This window comes from Thamnophis sirtalis, unplaced genomic scaffold (genome assembly GCF_051295495.1).
Source record: "Thamnophis sirtalis isolate CommonGarterSnake01/CBP01778 unplaced genomic scaffold, rThaSir2_p1.2 scaffold_3, whole genome shotgun sequence".
Classification (NCBI taxonomy): domain Eukaryota; kingdom Metazoa; phylum Chordata; class Lepidosauria; order Squamata; family Natricidae; genus Thamnophis; species Thamnophis sirtalis.
In genome coordinates, this window is record NW_028261383.1 from 9316388 (window position 1) to 9339593 (window position 23206).

General features: G+C 44.0%; 1 pseudogene across 1 annotated transcript; it reads right to left on the reverse strand.

Moving 5' to 3' along the window:
* Positions 1–6170: 6170 nt before the first annotated feature.
* LOC106555912 (uncharacterized) lies at positions 6171–22150 on the reverse strand (annotated as a pseudogene). Its single transcript, XR_015695840.1, has 6 exons — positions 21151–22150; positions 19799–19931; positions 19594–19670; positions 17959–18085; positions 6941–8509; positions 6171–6864 (listed from the first exon to the last, which is right to left on the reverse strand). The product of XR_015695840.1 is annotated as an uncharacterized LOC106555912 (transcript).
* Between the last annotated feature and the right edge of the window lie 1056 nt (positions 22151–23206).

A 23206-nucleotide genomic window follows, 5' to 3' on the forward strand; every position in this document is an offset into this window, starting at 1 on the left:
TTAAGTTTAGGCCAAGCATCAAATGAAGGGTTTCTTTGCCTGCTTATTCTGAGGTTTGCCTGCACGTCAAGGCCTTTTAATTTCTAACAGCATAAGGAAGGTGGGATCTAGTCGTTCTCAACACCTTAAACTGGAGCTGTCTCAACAGCAATTTGCAACATCTCCTCTCTCTTAGCGGCTGAGGCGAAATTGCTGGACTCATCCGAGGGACATCTTGATGAGGGCCCAGAGTGTTGAGGGCAATATGCTGATTTTGAAAACCGCTTAGACAGGGCTGTAAAGCGCTGTGACGCGGTATATAAAGCTAAATGGTATTGCTATCTGTCAGAGAAAGCTACTCCTAGCGCTGCCGCCTTAGCAGCAACTGCGGACCCGCTGAAACAAAAGTACAATTTCTCTCAGTTCGGAAGCATCCTTTGGCGCCGTTACTGCGCGCAGGCGCCGTTCTGCCGGGTGACGTCACAAGCAACGGTTGCCCGCGCGCCTCCCTGGCATTCTTTTAAATAAATAAAAAATACCAACCGCCTGGGAACTCCCAGCGGCAACGTTTTCTCGCGCATGCTCCGTTTGTTCACTGCTGCAGCAGTTATGCTTCTGCGCACGAATGCTCGGAGGCGGTTCCGCGCGACGTAGAACGCACTGTACGCTTCTCTAGGGAGGCAGCGCCAGAAGGGCTCGGCCCCGCCCCTTTCTACGGTATTGAGCGCTTGAACGCAGTCAGGATTTTGCATCCCCTATGGATTTCAGGCGATCCTAGAGGCTGCGGGAAGGAGGTGGGGAAGGCAGTGTGATAACGGCCTTTTCTTAGTCTCCCGTCCTGGCAGAGTGGAGTGGGGGAGAGTGCCTCTTTTGGCGCGCAAGTCCCGAAGATGTTGCGAAAAGTGCAAAAGGTACCCCTCCCCGTGGGAAAGGAGCGGTGGATTTTCCCACGCGTAGCAGGCGCACACCTGACTACTACAAATTGTACGGTAGAATTATAATTAGTAACCATTCTAGCCAGGGCCGCCAAGAGGATTGTTAAGTGCTGGAACAAGACTAATATAGGCCTTCTCACATACATGAACACACAAATCAATAATGTCATAACTGTACATTTACAATGTGCAGCACTTTGGAGCTCCAGATATTTGAGATGACATTTCATAACCATCCATAAACTGAAATGAAATATAAAATATATTCATAAACGAAATAAAACTAAACTTGCAAACTTAAATAAGTAATGAAATTAAAATTCAATAAGTTACCTAACTGTTCACTGAGTTTCAGATTAATAAAGGTTATGTCAAACAAGGTTGCAAGGTGGTTTTGCTATACACACAAAGTATAGGGTTTGAAGTATATCTCCAATACTGTTTTTCTTTTTAAAAATTTGGTTTTGAAAAAAAAAATCCCCTTCATGGGCCCCCTATGAGCTCTGCAAGGGCTTCAAGGGCTCTATTCCCAACCAGTACCCCTAAATGATAAGAGGGTGAAAGTTGTTACCCAACACATCTGGAAAGCTCTGGGACACCACCACCCCCCAACCTTTCCATAAAACAAAGAGAGAACTTGGCAGGATGGGAACAAGGAAATCAAGAGAGGCTTGCAGCACACAATGCACTACCCCCAAAAGAGAGCTCATATTTGGGGAAAGGGACTCTTTTGGGGTGCTTTTGGGCTCTTGGTGCTCTAATACTGGAGGTTTTTAAGAAGAGGTTGGACAACCATTTGTCTGAAATGGTATTGGGTTTCCTACCTCAGTCAGGGTTGGACTAGAACAAGGGTCCCCAACCTTTTGGACCTCAGGGACCACTAAATTCATAATTTTAAATCCCACAGACCACTAATATGATCTGCCTAATGACTGGCTGTGTGGGACGTGGTGGCTCAGTGGCTAAGATGCTGAGCTTGTCAATCAGAAAGATTGGCAGTTTGGCAGTTCGAATACCTAGTGCCACGTAACAGAGTGAGCTCCCTTTTCTTGTCCCACTTTCTGCCAACCTAGCAGTTCGAAAGCATGTAAAAATGCAAGTAGAAAAATAGGGACCACCTCTGGTGGGAAGGTAACAACATTCTGTGCACCTTTGGCATTTAATCATGCCAGCCACATGACTACGGAGACATCTTGGGACAGCGCTGGCTCTTCAGCTTTGAAATGGTGATGAGCACCGCCTATAGAGTTGGGAATGACCAGCACAGACACTATGTGTGAGGGGAACCTTTACCTTTATCTTTTTAATGACTGGGTGGGTGGGCGTGGCTGGATGGTCATGTGAATGGGTGGGCATGGCCAACTCAATGTCACTCACATCAAGGGCACCTCGCCAACTTCTACTCGCTCTTCTCCTCCCAGCCACTCCTCACCTTCCTGCCCGGGCTCCTTAGGGCCCCAACCAGAAGCAGTTGTTGGAGCTAAGGAGCCACCATGAGAAAGACTTGGCAAAACAGCTGGCTCAGTTCAAATTGGATCTGACTGAGAAGGAGGCTCAGCAGAAGCGCCTCACTGAGGACTACGAGTATAGGCTTTCCAAGCAGAGGGGAGACCTGTGGGAGTGCAAGGCCAGGTACTAGCACCTGGAGGCTCAGTGGGCTGAGATGGTCAGCCAGTTCCAGGACATGATGCAGTCCCACTCCCACTAGAACAAGGCCCTCTGGTTCTCCGCCACCAGCAGCACTTCCCTCTAGCCTTCGCCCAAAGCCCCGCACAGGAGGCTGAAACAGACCCCAAGTCAGAGTTTCTCCCTGCCTCCAACTCACACAAAAAGACCCCATAGGGGGAGACTCTCTAGAGCAACACAAATGTTCATTGCACATATCCAGCCCAGGGGCCATAGTTTGAGGACCCTTTGATTTAGTGAAATATTAAAAGTGCAAATAATTTTTTGTGGCCCACCAGTTGGTGACCATTGGACTAGAAGACCGCCAAGGTCCATTCCAATTCTGTTATTCTGGGGGTGACCCTTATAGGCAAAAACACTGGTCCCTCTGCACTCAACCCTTTATTCTCCCTAGCATAGCACATTTTGAAGTGATGGAACATGACTTGTTTTGCTCTATACGGGGAGGCGCATAGGAACCAGAAGTCCGGAGTCTGAAATTATCTAGTAATACTAATTTCCCCACCCCAAATGGGAAAATATTTACATTAGGGCTTTCAGAGTTTGTGTGGGAAGTTAACCTTGTTTTGATTTCAAATTAATTTAATCATAAGACTTAATGGAGACATTAAATGGCTGTAACTCATAAGGGAGTCATTTTAGGTTTGTCAAGTACTTGGTCATTAATTAGCCATTGTTGCAAGCTTCTTTCATCATCACATCTTGGAAAGTCACTATATTTGCTTCTCACTGAGAAACTTCAGAGGACTTTCAAATCATGTAACCAGGTTTTGTTTACAGGCTCAGCTTCAGCTCTGCCTCTGCAGAGGAGTTGTGACAGGCTTCGCTTTTCTCCCCTATAATTATGAAAACTGTAGGGATTTCTTTTCTCACTGCTCTCTCTCTGGAGAGATGATCATCTTTTGAAGCCAATAACAAACCAAATTAGCAAGAGGTGTCCCCAGGTACAGAGACTTAGAAAAAAAAGCTTTCAGTCATACTCTGCTCCAAAACTCTCTTGAGGTAGCCCTTTTGCCAAATAGCAGGGGTAATGTTAGGCTAATGTCCTGCATTGAACCTGAAGGCCATAAATGTAAATACCTCTTTCCTGCTTACAGTTTGATGGGGGCTTAGACTCGGATACATTCAGAAGCAGTGTTGGAAATGGCCATTTAGAACCTAGAGTGCAAAATCATGTCTAGGAAGCCCCCTGGGTTTAAGTTTAAAATGAAGAAAAGTTTTCTTTTTTAAACTTTCCTCTATGAAAATATAACGAGTTGAAGATTGGCTTAGCAATATTTGAAGGGAAAGAATAGCAGAGGCAATAGCACTTACACTTATACCGCATTTCTCTGAAAAAAAAAAGGGTCTTATTTTCTTTTGATAACACACACACCCCGTGAGTGGCCTTCTCTGTTGCGGCTCCGACACTATGGAACAATCTCCCCGTGGAGATTCGTACCCTCACCACCGTCCAGGCCTTCCGCACAGCCCTCAAGAACTGGCTAACCCGTCAGGCCTGGGGATAATCTTATTTCGCCCCTCCCGAATGCTGAGTGAATGTTGAGTTTTATTGTCTAATTTACTTTGTGCACATTTCTTTTTTCGTATTGTCCTACACTCCCCTTCCTTTTTTGATTGTAAGCCGCCCTGAGTCCCCTCAGGGAAAAGGGCGGCCTATAAATAAACAAATCTAAATCTAAATAAGCACTTGGCCTTATTTTCAGAGAGGTCTTATTATTTTTGAGGTGCAGGAGGCGGTAAGCGTGGTCACCTCATGGCTGCTGCTGTGTCGCAATATTGGGGGGGGCTTATTTTCAGGGGAGGGCTTATTTTAGTGTGCTCAAAAGGCCGATTGGGCTTATTATCTGGGGAGGGCTTATTTTGGGGAAAACAAGGCGTATCATAGTGCTTTACAGCCCTAAATGGTTACAGTGTCAGCATATTGACCCCTACAATCTGGATCCTCATTTTACCGATCTCAGAAAGATGGAAGACTGAGTCAACCTTGAGACGGTGGGGATCGGTGGGGAGACAGTGGGGATTAGCCTGCAATACTGTATTCTAACCACTGCACCACCATGCTTCTTAATGAATGTTAAGAGAATAAATGTTCCTATTTAAAGCTGAGAGTGGACAGAAAACCAAAATCAAACTGTATAATTTTCCAGTAGTGGCATGGTGCAGAATTGGAATTGAGCCATGGTGGTGCAGTGGTTAAAATCAGTACTGCAGGCTACTTCTGCTGGCTGCCTGCAATTTGGTAGTTCAAATCTCACCAGGCTCAAGGTTGACTCAGTCTTCCAAGGTCGGTAAAATGAGGACCCAGATTGTTGTGGGCAATATGCTGACTCTGTAAACCGCTTAGAGAGGGCTGCAATGCACTGTGAATTGGTATAGAAGTCTAAGTGCTATTTAAGCAGGCAGGAATTTGTTGCAATCAGAACTTTCATGCTCCGTGGAGGAAGATCACATGTAACCTAATGCACTTACACTTCAGGAGAAATTTATTTATTTTTATTCTTCTTAGCCTTTTTCCTGTAAGTCAAATGGTGTCTGTTTTGTTTTGTTTTGTTTTGTTTTGGGGGGGGGGGGGTTGGATTAACTGAACGTCTATCCATTGATTGTGACAGAAAATTGACCAACCTGGTGGTGTGGGCTGAGAGAGTGACTTTCATGCCTATGGTGGAATGATAACTCACAGTCTTCAAGTTTTTAGCCTGGGTTTTTAACCACTACAGAAAGACCTCAACTTACAACCATAATGGCACTTGTAATTTCAGTTGTAAGTCACTGCTGTCATAAATCAAGGCACCATTGATTTACAGGACTTGATTTTATGAGACGTTTTACGATGGCCTAAGGTGAGCCAACATAGTCATGAAGCAAACCACATGGTTGTAAATATGAATCCATTACCCTGAACGGATGTCTCTTGCTGAAAATGAGGCAATTCAAGGTGTGGGTGATCACCTTTAAATCTCTTCATGGCATGGATGCAGGTTACTTGAAGGAACCATCTCATCCCACCAGGATTGGCCTGTCCCACCTATTCCAACAGATGAAGTTGGCCTCAACCCTCCAATCCTTTCATAAGGGCCTAAAGACATGGCTCTACTAGTTAGCTTGGGGCCCCAGTGGAGGAACAGCACAAGGGAGGTAGTTGCTCTAGTAACAGATCTCACCTTCCCAAGTCCGCCCCCACTCTCCCCAAGTGTCCTTAAGTTTTAATGTTTGATTGTAATTATTTTTGTTTTCATTGTATACATACAGACTAGTGGTTCCCAACGTGGGGCCCGCACTCCAAAGTGGGGCAATTTGATTTTTAATGGGGGCAATTTGAACCTTATTTAAACCAAGTTAATGGCCTTTTAGGCTTCCTCTGCATTAGTAGAGTTAACTTTTTGAGTAAACTAAGAATTATATGTCACGGGGGGGCATCAGGATTTTAGAGATGCTTAGGAGGGGCATGGCCAAAAAAAGGTTGGGAACCACTGATAATAGACATATTTTTATCACTGTAAGCTGCCTAGAGTTACCTTATAGTAAGATGGGCGGCTAATAAATTTTATAAATAAATAAAGACTTTTAAGGCCTCCATTAGGAACATTGTTTTACCCTGGGGGACCCGGAGCATGCCCATCCTGCCAGATGGTGTAGGATAGGGAGAAAATATCAGGAATAGGCAGTCCTGCACATAAGGTGGCCCATCCTATCTATGTTGGGCTGTAAAGGTGACAAAAACTACCTTGAAGAGTGGCACAGTGGTAAGAGTGCAGTACTGCAGGCTATTTCTGCTGACTACCAGCTGCCTGCAATTTGGCAGATCAAATCTCACCAGGCTTAAGGTTAAGAGAGGAGAAATCTAGCTCTGGCCCTCTGCTGTCTCAAGTGTCCAAAAAGATAAGAACAGAGGGTAACAGTGGAAGAATTTCTCCAAATATATTCTCTGGAATTGCACTGGAACAATTTGTCCTAAAACGCTTATTATTGTTAACCCCAGCAATTTAGACTCTTCTTTATTATTTTTAATCTCATTTTGAGCTTGTAAGTGAGGCCTCTATGCATTTATACGGTTTCTCCCCTGTGTGGATCCTTTTATGGTATGTAAGTTGAAAGTTTTGGATAAAGCTCTTTCCACACTCATCACATTTGTGCAGTTTCTCCCCTGTGTGAATTATTCTATGGGAATTAAGATTACACTTCTGGATAAAGCTCTTTCCACAATCCGTGCATTTATATGGTTTCTCCCCCGTGTGGATTTTTTTTATGGGAATTAAGATAGCTGCACTGGGTAAAACTCTTTCCGCATTGAAATGGTCCTTCTCCTGCATGGATCCTTTTATGGTTTCCAAAGGAACCGCTCATGCTGAAGCTCTTTCCGCACTCCGTGCACTTATATTATTTTTTCCCCGTGTGGATCCTTTGATGGGATGTAAGCTGACCGCTTTTCCGTAAGCTTTTTCCACAGTCCGTACATGGATACGGCCTGTCCCCTGTGTGAATCATTTTGTGGGAATTCAGAGTTGCCTTCTGAGTAAAGCTCTTCCCACATTCCATGCATTTATATGGTTTCTCCTGCATATGGGTTTTTTTATGGGAATTAAGATTCCCACGCTGGCTGAAACACTTCCCACATAATGTGCATTTATGTGGTCTCTCCTTGGTGTGGGTCTTTTGATGGGAAGTCAGCTGAATGCTCCACCTGAAGTTCTTTCCACACGCCAAACATGAATATGGCTTCTCCCCTGTGTGGATCCGCTTATGATAGGTAAATTGAAAGTTCTGGATAAAGCCCTTTCCACACTCTTCGCATTTATATGGTTTTTCCCCTGTCTGAATCATTTTATGGTAATTAAGATTACATTTCTGACTAAAGCTTTTTCCACAATCTGTGCACTTATATGGTTTCTCCCCTGTGTGAATTTTTTTATGGATATTAAGATAGCTGCACTGGCTGAAACTCTTCCCACATTCCATGCATTCATACATTTCATTAGCTGCATGGATCCTTTTATGATACGTACAGGAACTGCTCAAGCTGAAGCCCTTTCCACAGTCTGTGCACTTATAAGGTTTTTCTCCTGTGTGGATTCTTTGATGAGAAATAAGCCGAGCGCTCTTCCGGAAGCTCTTTCCACACTCCATACACGTATATGGTTTCTCTCCGGTATGAATCATTTTATGGAAATTCAGAGTAACCTTTTGGGTAAAGCTCTTTCCGCACTTGGTGCACTTATATGGTTTTTCACCTCTGTGGATCTTTTGATGGGAAGTAAGCTGGGCAGCCTTCCTGAAGCTCTTACCACATTCCATACATTTATATGGTTTCTCTCCTGTGTGGATCATCTGATGGGAATGAAGAGTAACCTTCTGAGTAAAGCTCTTTCCACACTCCACGCACTTGTATGGTTTCTCTCCTGTGTGAATTTTCTTATGGGAAGCAAGATATCTGGGCTTGCTGAAACTCTTTTCACATTCCATGCATTTATATGGTTTGTCTCCTGAATGTATTCTTTCACTGGAAACAAAGGAATTGCTCTCACTTAAATGCTTTCCATTCTCTGCACATTGATATGGTTCATTTCCCATATTCATTTCACTACATAAGGGAAGATTGGAAGTCCATTTGTAGCTTTTCTCATCCTTTTGGTATGCATCCTCTTTTTTAGTGCTAACTGTGTGGTGTTTGTATAAATCTGAGCCTTCTTCAAATGTTTCCATGCTTTCCACATTTATTTTTTCGTTTTGATCTTTTCTGGGAAGAAAGTCCTGGATTTCAGTGGATGGGAAAGTTGAGCTACTGTTACTCTCATTTGTTGACAGATTTCTTTTGTGTTCGTTTGGTTCCATTGAATTTGCAAATCCTTCTCTTCTCTCTTTGTGCCTGAACATTTGGAAGACTTCCTTGTTCTCTTGAATGCAATTTCCTTAAGAGAAAAAGAATGAATGAAAAATTGAGGCAAGATAGAGGAAGCAAAATAAGAAATCATAGCACAGGAAGTTAGTATAAATTTCCTAGTGCAGGGGTGTTAAACTGGCAGCCCGCAGGCCGGATGCGTCATGTGCAGGCCATACCCATCCCAGCTCCGTGAATGGGGAAAACATTGCAAAACGTCATGTGATGGCAATGTGATGCAGCAAGTTTGACACCCATGACCTAGTGAAATTCTGCCATATATTCTCCACTATTTTGAAAGGAGTTTGTTCTGCTGACCAACATTAAATACTCTGATCTAAGTCTTACAAATTTGGTGTTTGAGTGACAAGTTGTTATAATGTCCATATGTATAACACTACATAGTATAGAAGTGGATCGCTTCTCTGTTATGAGTTTTTCAAACCATCAAAATTTGCACTTACACCATTTCACTGAATAAATTCTGCTTATGGATTGCTATCAATCAGAGTTCAGTTAAGGAAGCGAGAAATCAGGGGGAAATGGCTAATAATATATATTCCAGAAGTGAACAAGTGGAACCATGGGAGCAAGGATTTATAATTACCAGATCTAATTTCTTGTCTGTCTTGAAATACCTGCTATTAACAGTAACTGTGGTAAAAACAATAGTTAATAGAGAAACAGGGGGGATTCAGGGAACACAACAGCAGTCTATACAGTTAATTTCATTTACTAGTAATCTTCAACATACAACCACAATTATGTCCAGAATTTCCACATTAAATTATGGTCATAAATCCAATCATGTGACCAAATCTGTTTTTACAACCATCTTTACAGTAGTTGTTAAGTGAATCACAATTAGCACTTGCAGTTTTCCTTCAGTCATTTAAGGTTGTTAAATGAAACAATACATATTGTGCAGTACTGCTGGGGAAGGTGATAATGTTCCCCCCCCCAACAGTTTAAATTAATTCTGTACCTGAATAAAAATCAGATTTATGGACAGTAACAAAAGCTGTAGTTTTCTATATCGGGGGGGGGGGAGATGAATTGTTGTCAATGTTTAAAGTTACTATGGTACAAGTATTCTTCAACTTACGACCATCTGTTCAACAACCGTTTGAAATTATAATGATGCTGAACAGAATTACAACCATTGTCCAAGTTATAACTATTGCAGTGCCCCCATGGTCACATAACTAAAATGTGGGTGCTTTGCAGCATACCTATTCCTATTACCATAGGGGTGCTGCAACTTGCTCCCAGCCACCTGTCTAACTCTGTCTGGGCTGCCCTCACTAATAGCACTAGGCCGCCAAGTTGCACCAAACTTCAACTTGAACTAGAAGCCAGGGGCCTGAAGAAGTCTTAGCTACCTGCTACCATTCTGGTCTCAACTTCAGCCCTAGCCACTCAGAAATTGGCCTCATGCCAATTTCCAAGTAATGTGAGCCTTAGGAAATGGGATCAATGCCCCCATAGCAAAGGGCTGCATGCCACTTACCTTCAGGTGATTTTCTCCTTCTATTAAGAGGCCCCCACAATGTACCTGAGGCAGCTTTCCTAAAAACAGCTGTAGAGCATGTTCTCATATAGCCTCTGGAAGTCATGTAAGAACAGGCTATGTGTTGCATGGTCTCTGGAACTTCCAGAAAGTACAAGAGAACAAGGCGTGCTCTCACACAATTGGCAGAGCCTTTGCAGATGGATGATAGGATATGCTCTCGTGTGTCTTCTAGAGCCTCTAAAAATTATACAAGAACAGGATATGCTCACACCAGCCTCTTGTGAGTCTAGAATCCACGCAAGAATGGAAGGTGCTCTTCAATTCCCCACCATCCAATCAGAGCTGAAGAAAGTGTAACGTCTTCAAAGAAAAAACAGAAGGTTGTTGCATCTTGAAAAAACACATTTGGGACAGGGGACCATGAGTTTAAGTCCTGCCTTAGACATATACAGTAGCTATGTAGGTGATTTCAATTGGCTTGAGGAAAAAGGAACTGGCAGTGGTGGGTTTCAATTTTTTTTAGAACCTATTCTGTGGGTGTGGCCTATTTTGTGGGCGTGGTTTGGCAGTCATGGCCAACTTGACATCACTCATGCACACTCAGTCACTTGACCACCACCCCCAAGCCTTGTAGCAAAAAATTTTGGGACTCCTATGAAGGGGGGGGAAGAGAGGGGGAAAACTCCCAAAAATAGACAACTAGAGGATTAAGGGCTGAAATTAGGGAGAACAGAGGAGGCACGACAGAGGGGAATCCAGTAGAAAGCTATCACATGCTGGGGAAAGAATTTTGGGAGTACAGAGGAGGCACGGCAGATAGGAATCCAGTAGAAAGCTATCACATGCTGGGGAAAGAGCTTTGGGAGAATGGAGGAGCGACGACAGAGGGGAATCCAGTAGAAAGCTACCACACGCTGGAGAAAGAACTTTGGGAGATCAGAGGAGGCAAGACAGAGGGGAATCCAGGATAAAGCTATCACATGTTGGGGAAAGAACTTTGGGAGAACGGAGGATGCAAGATACAGAGGAATCCAGGAGAAAACTCCTGAGCTTGCTGCTGCTGTCTGGTGGATTGGGCCACTGGACCTCTCCATGCTTCTCCGTTCACCACCTCCACTCCCAGGTATGGGACTTGACACCGAATTGGGCTAGGATAGTGCAGACGGATGGTGGGGGAGTGAGCGATGGAGCGGCTTAAAGACTGGCGGGGGTGAGCGAGGAATGACAGGGCTGGGGCAGGTGTTCCAGAAGTTACTTCCGGATCCACCGGTCAAACATCTTCTCACCGGAGTGGTAAATTTCACCATCCGGTTCTCCCGATCTGGTGCGAACCAGCAGAAACCCACCACTGGGAACTGGCAAACCACTTCCCAAAAGTATCACCAAACTAATGAAATGAACTTGTCCAGGGAGCTGTAGTCACTAGGACTAAAGATTGACTTGGAGTTAATTTAGAAAGAAAAGCTTGCGTTACATCACTTTATTATCTGAAGCCACCCAAAAAAATAATCCTCTATAAAGTACTGCAAATAGCCACAGGTAGAGCTACGAAGACTGATAAATGATAGCCACCCCTAACATAAGAATGTCTTATACTGTACTATATACAGTGTGCGTGTGTGTGTGTGTATATATATATGTGTGTGTGTGTGTGTGTGTTTATTTGTGCTGATAAATAAATAAAGGGAGACTAGTATAGATCTATTTCAAGCTATTTAGCTCTCATCAGCTAGCTAAATAGCTTGAAATAGATCTATACTAGTCTCCCTTTATTTATTTATCAGCACAAATAAAAACACAAATATAACAAAGGCAACAGTAAAAATATTGGGTTTCTGTCGTGATGGACTCTTGTGATGAGCCGATTGACAGATGACGGAAGCAGTTAGCTTCCTCCCATAATTGGGGCTTACCAGGGGTTGTGACACAATATATATATATATATACATACACACACATACATACATACATACATACATATATATATACATGTAACAGATTTTTCTTTTCTCTTGGTGGCATAGAGGTGTCATTCTGCTTCACAATGAGATAAAGCAAAGTATATTTCATCAGCAAGATTGTCTTAAAATCTTTACAGTATTTAAAAATACATATACTACTACTGAACTGTATGTATGTGAGAATTTAAAATGGCAGTTGTAAGCCATCTTTAAATCAGAATTGCTACTGTCGGGATAGTTTGAGTAGGCCCATAATGGCAAGTGCTGGATGTGCGCAGGAGCATGCGCATATGTGTGGGGGCGGGGCACATACACAGGAGTAGGGCTTGTGGGGGCACACACACATGCATGGAGGCAGGGCATATATGCGGGGGCCACACGGGTATTGCATTTGGGGCGGTTTGGGCACACACCCATTCACACACACTTTGGACACTTGGTCCAGAAAAGGTTAGCCATCGCTGGAGTAGGCTATCACGCGGCATTGTATTTAGATCTCCCAAACTCAAGAATTGGCCCTAACAAGTTTCAGAACAGAGCAGTTCATAACATTTTCCCTCCCTTCAACCATCTTTAATTCAGTAATCAATTTCCATTATCTTTCAAAGAACTGAACATTTTTAATTTTACAGTAATAAACATTTTAATAACAACTTATAAGTAACAAAAAATACAAGTATTATAATTATAGACATATTGCATTTGTCAGCTCTGAGACCTGAAGCTGCCAAGACTCACCGTCCCACCTACGCAAACTGAAGAAATTCATGCTAACAATCCATGATTAATTGCCGGGTGGTTTCGCTCTGGGTCACAAGGTGATGAGTGTGCAAACGCGCGGGGTGCAGCTTATCAATTACCAATGTAGCTATAAAAGATGGTGGGAAGCACAGGGTGGCAGCTCTGACTATTCATTGCCTTAGTGCTTTGTTGGTCAGTTCGTGCTGAAGGAAGAATACAAACTGCATTTCAAACCGTTTCTGTGTTTGGCTGGTTTCATTATCCCTGACAGCATTACTGTGCAAAAATAAAGGGCAAAACCAGATTTTACAACTGCCTACTATATAAATGTACAGCAAAGTTAATCTTTTCCTGTGTCTTGAGTACTGGTGTCATTAGACAGGTTGGCATAGCTGATTGACAGCTGACAATCCAGTGTCTTCTGTTCCTGTACATGGGGAAGGTGGTACAGTTGAGAAAGGAGTAACTTTACTAAAGAATCCAGAATCCCCAATCTAAGAGCTTCGCAGGCAGTCGCTTTCATGACCAACTATTTTTTGTGCTGAATTAATATTTTACCGACAAAAAAATAAAGGGAGACTAGTATAGATCTATTTCAAGCTATTTATGGTTAGCTGATGAGAGCTAAATACCTTGAAATAGATATAGAATAGAATAGAATAGAAATAGGATCACAGTTGGACGGGACCCTGAAGTCCAACCCTCTGCTTAGGCAGGAAACCCTACACCACTTCAGACCAATGGCTATCCAACATCTTCTTAAAGACTTCCAGTGTTGGAGCATTCACAACTTCTGGAGGCAAGTTGAAGCACTGATTAATTGTTCTAACTGTCAGGAAATTTCTCCTCAGTTCTAAGTTGCTTCTCGCCTTGATTCGTTTCCATCCATTTCTTCTTGTCCTGCCCTATGGTGCTTTGGAGAATAGTTTGACTCCCTCCTCTTTGTAGCTGCCCCTTAGATATCGGACCACTGCTATACTGTCACCCCTAGTCCCTCTTTTCATTAAACTAGACATACTAGTCTCCCTTTATTTCTTTGTCAGTATAATATAAATGCAACATAAATATAAGTGCTATTGCTACAGTGCTATATAAGTCTAAGTGCTAATGCGAAGTGCTATTCTGTCACTGAACACTTTATATTCAGGTGTCGCTTTGGCCTCCCTCCTTTCTGTATATAGATCCACTCCGGCATTTTCTTCCGAAACACCTGTTTCGTCCATGTTGAATTTCTGTTCAGACAAAGAGTTGCCTTTTGCTATGATGTCATCAAGTTCATCTAGGCAGCTTCTTCGTTGGTGCTTGTGGCTTCACTTGTTACATGTACATTGTGATAATTGAATCTTCACTGAAACCACATAAATCATCTACCGCTGGCAGTGAATATCATGAAGTACCCCTCTCCAGTCTTTCCTTCAGCACTATGAAACTGCTGTGCGCCTTAGCCTGAATGAGAAGTCTAATCAGAATCCTCTTTTAGATTTGATCCTCAATCCAAAACAAAAACAGTTTTGGTTTCTTGCGATAATGGCATCCATTCTGGTGCTCCTTTAAACACCTCTCTGATCCTTTCTTTATCCTTCAGAATAGGGGAGATGAAAGCAGAGATGGTGAAATGGGCTAGCCCTTTTTCTTGCACTAGATGTTCACTTTCTATCCCTTGTCAAGTGCTTTGATGATCTTCCTCTTCAAATCCAGTTTGATGCTTTTCCTTTGCTTCTTGTCTACTTACTTGGCTGAAAAGGAACCCAGTTTCTTTTGATGTGACACTGTCAGCCAAACCAAGAGATAATTGGAAAGTATTATCCTGTGAAGTGAAAGAAAGAGAGGGGGAGAGACAGAGAGATTGGTTCAGAATAATTTATTTTCAGTGTTAGGGTGGGGGAAGGCGAACTGTAGTACAAGAATGTGTTTTTCTTATCTGGCAAAAATTTCTTTTCCTGGACAACAGGACATGAGCAACAATATATTTTAAATTCATTTATTCATTGCATAAAATATGTGCTTACACATTCCATCTTTTTTTCTTAACTTGTTCCCCATCCCGATCTTGATCATTTTTTTCCTTACAGTGTACAGCAGGGATGTCAAACTCAAGGCCTGGGGGCCACATCCGACCCACGAGATGCTTAGCTCTGGCCCATGAGAGCACCCTAGAAGCAGTGAAGGATTGACCCGCAGTGCTTCTGCCGGCAAAAACAGAGCTTGGGATGGCTGCATGCAGCCCTCCCGAGCTCCATTTCTGCTGGCAGAGGGTTGCAGGAGGCCGTCGCAGCAGAAAACAGAGCTTAGGAACCTGTTTTCTCTGGCAGAGTGCTCGGGCCACCACAGGCACCCCCAACACAAGTGACATCGAGCTGGCCATGCCCACCCTTGCCAAACCCACCCTGCCCCCCTAAAGTCAAACACAACCCTGGTGCAGCCCTCAGTGAAATCAAGTTTGACACTCCTGGTGTACAGCATGTGCAAGGCTGAATCTGATTTTTGACAATTGAAGGGAGTCATCTGTGAAGGCCACACTCTACATCAGTGGGCCCCCAACTTTTGGGGCACCAGTGACCAATTCCGGGGAGAGAGGTTTATCCGTGCTTCCTGTATCCCGTGGATGGAGCTTTGCTTGTTTGCGCAGTCCAGTTTCTGGCATGTCGTGGACCAGTCCTAGTCCACGGATTGGCGGTTGGGGACCCCTGCTCTACATACAGTCCATTTGTGAGGAAAATCCAGGGTTTATAGCAGGGGTAGTCAACCTTTTTATACCTACTGCCCACTTTTGTATCTCTGTTAGTAGTAAAAGTTTCTAACCGCCCACCGGTTCCACAGTAATGGTGATTTATAAAGTAGGGAAGTAACTTTACTTTATAAAATTTATAAAGCAAAGTTACAGCAAACTCCTACTGCCCACCATGAAAGCTGGAACGCCCACTAGTGGGCAGTAGGGACCAGGTTGACTACCACTGGTTTATAGGAAGGGATAAGAACCTCGTAAAAATAATTTGTAAAGTTGAAAATCAGGAGTTTAGAAACAACATAGACAATACATATGGTATTGTTTCACTAGTGTTTTGTTCTATGGTTGGGTCCCTGCCATCTGTAGGACTCTCTCACGGAAACCACTGACACATTTGTCCCAAGGGTGCTTTTTCAGGAGGCAACTGGACTTTCTTGTTTTTTTTTCTTTTGAAGACATTTCGCTTCTCATTCAAGAAGCTTCTTCAGCTCCGACAGGATCATAGTGAGGTATGGAAGGATTCATATTCCTTGCAGACAGCTGGTCATTTGCTTTCTTTTAGAGGGTCATTGAAGCAGATTTATCTGTGTCCTCAGGGTCACATGAGTAGTGCTCCAGGTTCCTATAGTCTGCAATTTTTCCTCTGGAAATTGACATGGATGAGTGAGAATCTCTACAGACATTTAGCTATACAATTTGGGGTGAACAACCTTTCAATGAAGTGGGAGTAGGAATGGATTTCCTCAGGAAAAAATGTCTTCAAAAAAACCCCAAGAAAGTCCACTTGCCTCCTGAAAAAGCACCTTTGGGACAACCATGACCTGGATGACTGAGAATCTCTATAGACATTGCCACATTTGCAATGTGTATACACTAATATATATTGTGCATTAAATACACATATTTTATTTTGTTTCCCAATACTTTGACCTCTCTCTAAAATATAAAGAAAATAAAATACTGTAAAAGAGGAAAAGTGATGAGGGTCTTCAACACATTCTCACCTGTTTTTTCTATGTTTCCAACAGCAGCAGAGGATTTAATGCAGGGCTACTGTATTTTGGGGAGAAAATTTGGTTCTCTATTGTTGTTAGAAAATCCAGAGAAAGCAAATGGAAAGTATTGAAAACTTTGAACATTATTTTTTTTCAAATATTTCCAAACTATTGGAAAAGAAAATTTAAAAATACTATAAAACAAATGCAGTGCAGTAAAAAAATAAATAAAAGAAACATCCTAGATCAGGGCTCACCAACCTGTGGGGCATAGGCCACTACTAGACCATGGGCTAATTGCCACTGGGCCGCATGAGTGGCCAGTCAGTGTATGCACCTCTGTAGGCGCCCACAGCCCTACTCATGCTCATGTTGTCACAGATGCTCGCAGCCCCACTCACGAATGTTGCCACAAATCTCACGAGCATGTGTGCACATACACTTGCCCCTTCCACAAAATCATTTCCTCTTCCTCTCCCTCCCGGGCAACCAATCCAGAAAGGTTGGGGAACTCTGCCCTACATCAACAACGGAGACTAACACACTATAGTAGATCAAAATGCTTACCATACACCAGTAATACAGTGATGATGATGATGATGATGATGATGATGATGATGATGATGATGATGATGATATAAACAGTCTGACTATTGGCAATTCTGTGGGTCAGGTCTCTCCACATCTTCCAATCTTCCAACCAGTTGCGTTTTTCTATTTTCTGGCTGGTGCCAGCTTTGACGATAAATGAAACAGATGTATATAGCTAACCTGGCTGCTTTCTGCTCCTAAAGGAAGGAAAATATTGGAATTTTAAAAAATTAAAAAGAATAAACTAGCATACAGTGTTATTAAATATAATTGAAAATTAGACAGGAAGAGGATGCGACATGCATGTACAAAATTCTACAAAAACTTGAGGGTGGTGGTAAATTAAAGCCAAGCATAAGTCAATGCGGAAAAAGTACTTACCTTTCTTGTAACGCTTCGCTCCGCTGGTGCTGCACACAACAGCAATGGAGGGGAAGGGAGTGCACCTGTCTTGGATATTGATCCCTCATATGACCTCGGTAAGCAAAGGCATGCCGGCTGCAAAGTCCTCATGTCAATGGGAGAAAAACCAAAAGACTTGCTGTTCAGTCCCTGATTGTTGTGCAATCAGCTGAGCCTCAAAATAGAAAATCATAAGCATGTGTGACTTCTGGGGTACCAAAGGGCAATCACATGACCCCAGGCCCCTTGGGAGGGCCCCAAATAGTCACTCCTTCCAAAGTGGCTGAATCTTAGTGATGCAATCATGAAGGTCTGCGGGGCTGATAATTTCAGGGCACGGTCATAGGTCTATTTATGGGACATTGTTGTTAATTCAAAAAGATATTAAGCCAGTGGTCATAGGTTGAGGACTACCTATAATGCCATTTAATCTAATCTCTCACCAATAAGATAATCAGATCCCCTCCTTTTCCTAGCCAGACAAAGTTGGATCTATCTGACCATAAAGTATTTCTTCTAGGCATCTAATGACAACGCAGGGGGCCTTACCCAAAAAGGCCACATTTCTGGCGTTTTCCAGCATAACCTCTCTATGTAGAGCTTTTTGATCAGGATTTAACCAAGACCATTCCTCCTTGGAAAAATGCACAGCCACCTCCTCAAACAACACAAGAACCTACAAAAAGAAGCAAAGAAGTTTTATTTAGAAATTCTTTCATTTTCTTTCAAGGACTCCCAAAGCAGAGATTTGCAGTGGGCTACAGGGGTATCTTATTCAGGGTTAATTGCTCCCACCGTGTTGGCATTCCAGAAAGCCTGTTTTTCCAAGTCTCCAATTAGGACAATCAGAGGCCCTGTCAGATTAGAGTTACTGTATATGAATATATCATTCATTGTGGTTATTCTTTATCTGATTCCATTTTAATTCCATTAGTTTCATTTTTAGTTGGTTGGAAATGGCCAATGTATCAACTATACCCATGATGGCGAACCTATGGCACACGTGCCACAGATGGCACACAGAGCCAAATCAGCAGGCACAGGAGCCACTGCCTTAGCTGGGCTCCACCGCTCATGCATGTGCTGGCTAGCTGATTTTCGGCTGGCCCGCCCACACTGCCCTTCCCTTCTCAGGAGTCTCCACACAGGGCTCACATGGAGGTTCTGGGAGGGCATTTTCAACCTACGGAGGGCTTCCAGGGGGGGGGGAGACCATTTCCACCCTCCTCACTCTCCAAGAAAGTTTCTGGAGCCTGGGGAGGGCAAAAAATGGGCCCACTGGAAGTAGGGAAATTGGCTGTTTCCAGCCTCCGGGGGGGGAGCTGTTTTCACCCTCCACAGGCCCCCCCCAAAAGCCATGCGGAAATGCACGTGGCAGCAGGGGGGGTCACACACGCATGCACAGAGGGGACAGCATGGGGGTCATTAAATTATGGGTGTGGGCACATGCGTGCAATAGCGCATGCTTGTGTGCATGTTTTTGCCACCTGAGGGAAAAAAGGTTTGCCATCACTGAACTATACTGAATGTCAGGCACTTTTGTGAATGTAAATTAAGATCTTTCTGTATCAATTCACAGAGAAGCCTATCGCTAGTTCTCATCCTACCTGTTGTAAGAGAACATCCTGGTGGGATCTTTTCTAACATTTTAGCTGATATATTTCAAGATCTCTTTAGAGATCAATCCTGCGCCCCACCCCCCAAACAATGTTACAAAAGTATGGAAAGAGCCATCAAAAAGATATGATTTGTGAGGTGCTACCAACATTCAGGCCAATTTTAGCTTCTTGTCAGATCCACAACAATGTTGGGAGGGGAGCTAGGGTAAGCATTAAAACGTTAAAGGTTTCCCTCACACATATGTGCTAGTCGTTCCCGACTCTAGGGATTTGAACCGCTGAACTGCCGACCTTTCTGATTGACAAGCTCAGCTACTGAGCCACCACATCAGGTAAGCATTACTGACCAGCAAGGTGGAGATCTTTTGTTATGGGTTCTACATGTGATGTTGCTGAATCTGAGCGACATGAAATTAGGATTCATCTTGCTGGTCAGGGTAAGTATTGCTGACCAATAAGATGAATGCTAATTTCATGTCGCTCAGAACCACCAGCATCACATGTAGAGCCCATAACAAGAGATCTCCACTCAATCTCTCTATCCTTCCCAACAATTCACTCCTACCTGAGTCGGAAGTTCAGCTGACCTTTCAACTCCACCAGAAAAAGGAGAACAACTTATGAATGGCAACTTTTCCTTCCCTGTAAGATAAAAGTAACAGAAGTGCAATGTTTAGAAACATAACTACTAAGATATGAATAAGAATCATGCAAAAGAGAGCCCTAAGAATGAGAAAGAAGTATTTTCTTTCCTAGGAAACTTCTCTTACCGGAGATGTTCTGCCTTTGATCTTCATGGAAGATCCCCCTAAAGAGCAGCTCCTGGAAAGGATCTGGCAGATCCTTCCTTTCCTTGGGCTTTTCAGAGACTGACTTCAAGTTGAGCCTCTGAATGTGGTGGACCTGGAGAAACAACAAATAGGAGAACTTTAAAAAAGAAGCAGATTCTCACTGTGTACTCAATGGAATAATTTGTCTTAAGCTTTAAATTGGTAAGAGGCTGTTAAGGGATGGATAGCAATGAGCTGAAACTGAACCTTGGCAAGCCTGAATGACTCTGGATTTGGGGTTATTTGGTCCACAGACAATTGCGATCTTTGGCTTGGTAGGATTGCTGTGCCCTAGGGGGACCTGGTACATAATCTGGAGGTTCTCCTGGACTTGCAATTGCTGCTCCAAGAGCAGGTGGAAGTCATGACTTGGAGAGCCTTTGTGAATAGCAATAGGAATAGCAGTTAGACTTATATACCGCTTTACAGTGATTTACAGCCTTCTTTAAGCGGTTTACAGAGTCAGCCTCTTGCCCCCACAATCTGGGTCCTCATTTTACCCACTTTGGAAGGATGGAAGACTGAGTCAACCTTGAGCCTGGTGAGAGTCGAAATCCCAAATTGTCGGCAGCCAGCAGTCACCAGAAGTAGCCTGCAGTACTGCATTCTAACCACTCCACCACTGTGGCTCATGCTATTTGTCAGTAATGCCCTTTCCTGCACCAACAAGCCCTGCTCACAGTCACCTGTTTTCTAGTGACCTCTTGACTACTGCAATTCATTCTACATGGGCTGACCTTGAAAAGTACTTTCTCTAGTAGCTCCAATTTGGTTCAAAAGGCAGCAGCCCGCATGGTTTTCTGCAAGTTTAGATTTTGCACACGTGTCATCTCTCTTAAAGGAAGGAGTTGTATTGGTTGCCAATAAGGTTCCAAGCCCAATTCAAGATGCTGGTTGTCATCTTTAAAGCCCTTCATGGGCTGGTGCCAGATTATTTGAAGGACTCTCTTTTACTAATTACATCTACTCAACCCATCAGAGTCAAAAAAACGGATATGTTATGGGTCTCATCTCTTAAGAAAGTCAGTAGGGCCTAAGGACTCAAGAATGACACAGAATGGTTAGTATGATAGTTGTTGCCAGGGGTATGTGGGAGTTTATTGGTTTTCATATTTACGGTTTTATTTCTGTGAGCTGCCCAGGGTCACTGAGGGAATGGGGTGTCCATATAAATTTTCTTAAGAAATAAAATAAAATAAACATCTACTTGTATATTTACAACATGTAAGTATCTCAACATCCCATCATTCTTTAAGTTTCCACCTTGATTTTGCCAAGTGAAGGTTTCTCACCTGCATCTCCCACTGCTTCTTCTGCTCCTCTACCTGGCTCAGGAGAAAACCTTCAGCCAGGGACACCGCCTGGGCGCTGGTCTCTGCTCCACATTCCCGGACCCAGCTCTCCATCTCGGGGGGCAGAAGAGCCACCAAGTCCTCCAGGATCAAGAAGTCCAGCATCTGCCCCTTTGTCTTCCTTTTGGGCTGAAGTCACTGGCAACAAAGTTGGTAGAGACGGCTACAAATCTTCCGGGGGTCCTGGTTCCACAAGGAGCAGGCCAGAGCACCCAACTTTCTTCCAGTGGCTTCCTGCAAGACATCCTGAAGGTCCTCTGTCATCCTCCATTGGGTCCCTTTCAAAGAGGGGGCATGAAGCTTTACCTGCAACCCATAGGCCCTCTTTGGCAGGTGAGACTTTAAATCAGCGGGCACAATCTTTCCTGGCACAAGATGATCCTGATGAGGGTCTTTTGGGCAGTTCTCTGAGGGGACTTCTTGGGGCCACCTGTGCCCCAGTCCTGACCCCTCCAAAGGGACTTCTGGCAAGGCCCCATTTGGAGCCTCCTCCTCCTCCAGCGGACCTGCCCAAACAGCCCTGTCCAGATCAGCAGCCGACCAGCTCCTCTCCTTGCGCACCAGGTGCAGCGTCTTCTCTAGCAACGGGCGCAGCTCGTCCCCTCGCTCGTCCCAGCCTTCCTCTTGCAGGGCCTTGGTCAAAGCTAGCAGTCTCTTCGGCTGGGCGCGCCCTTCCTCCCGAAGCAGCGCTTGGACAGCATCCCGCGGCCGCTTCTCGAGCAGCGCCTCTAGGGCGAGCTGCAGAGCGACCGCGGCATCCCCGGGCAGGCCGCTCTCTCCAGTTTTCTCCAGCTTCGCCGTCAGTCCTAGCAGCGCTGCCCGCAGCGCTGCCACGCCGGGCTTCCTCCCTCGCCTCGAAGCCGGGCCCGGGTCTTCGGCCAGCGCTTGGATGCCGCGCAAGAGCGCCATCTCCAGCCGCAGCAACCCCCGCAGCCGCTCCTGCTCGGCCAATGACACCACCGCGTCCCGGCCGAGCAGCACCTCTCGCTTGGGGTCCCCAGCGCCTGGTAGAAGCTAATGGCCACGCCCCTGCTGGACGCTCCTCCCCGGGAAGCCCGGCCCCGTGTGAAGAGACCGTTAGAAAGGACCGGACCGTTAAAAGGGCCCCGAAGGGACCAGCTATTTAAACTGAAGGGAGAGTTCTCTAGACTTAAGCGGAAGGGAACAAACGTGAGGCAGGTTTTCAGAAGTGCGACTTTAAAAGATGCTTTTCCTTTTGTAAAATAGCGCTTCTTCATGAACCTCCCACGCCTGACTGCTGGAAATTTCTCTCAGCGATTATTTTGAAGAATAAGAAGCCGTTTTATTCAAAAGGCACCACATTTGTGCTGCGGAGTGATGGTGGCCTTGAGTTTGAAGGTGAAGGAATGGGCTCAAGCTCAACGGGATTAAAACCCTGAAGAAAAATATTTCAAGAAGAGACCTAAAGAAGAGAATATACATACATACATACATACATACATACATACATACATACATACATACATACATACATATACACCATACATATACACCATACATATACATATGTGTTTGCATATAGATATATAAAAATTTTGAGATGGGTGTTTATATATGTATGTGTGTATGTGTACATATGTAAACAAACACACACACACACACACACACGCTCTAGAAAAAACACCCATCTCAAAATTTTACCTCAGAAATTGCACCAAATTAAACTTGGAAAGGCCCATGTTCACTGAGTGTAAAGGAAGAATTCTTTGAAAAGGAGAAAATCAGAAGAAAGATGGCAGCTTACATGAACTTAACATTTTGATCTAATATAGTGGGTCTCAACCTTCCTAATGCTGCGACCCTTTAATACAGTTCCTCATGTTGTGGTGACCCCCAGCCATACAATTATTTTAAGCTTTTTGTATTTTTTTGAAAATATGTGTTTTCCGATGGTCTTAGGCGACCCCTGTGAAAGAGTCATTCGACCCCCAAAGGGGTCGTGATCCACAGGTTGAGAACCATTGATCTAATACAT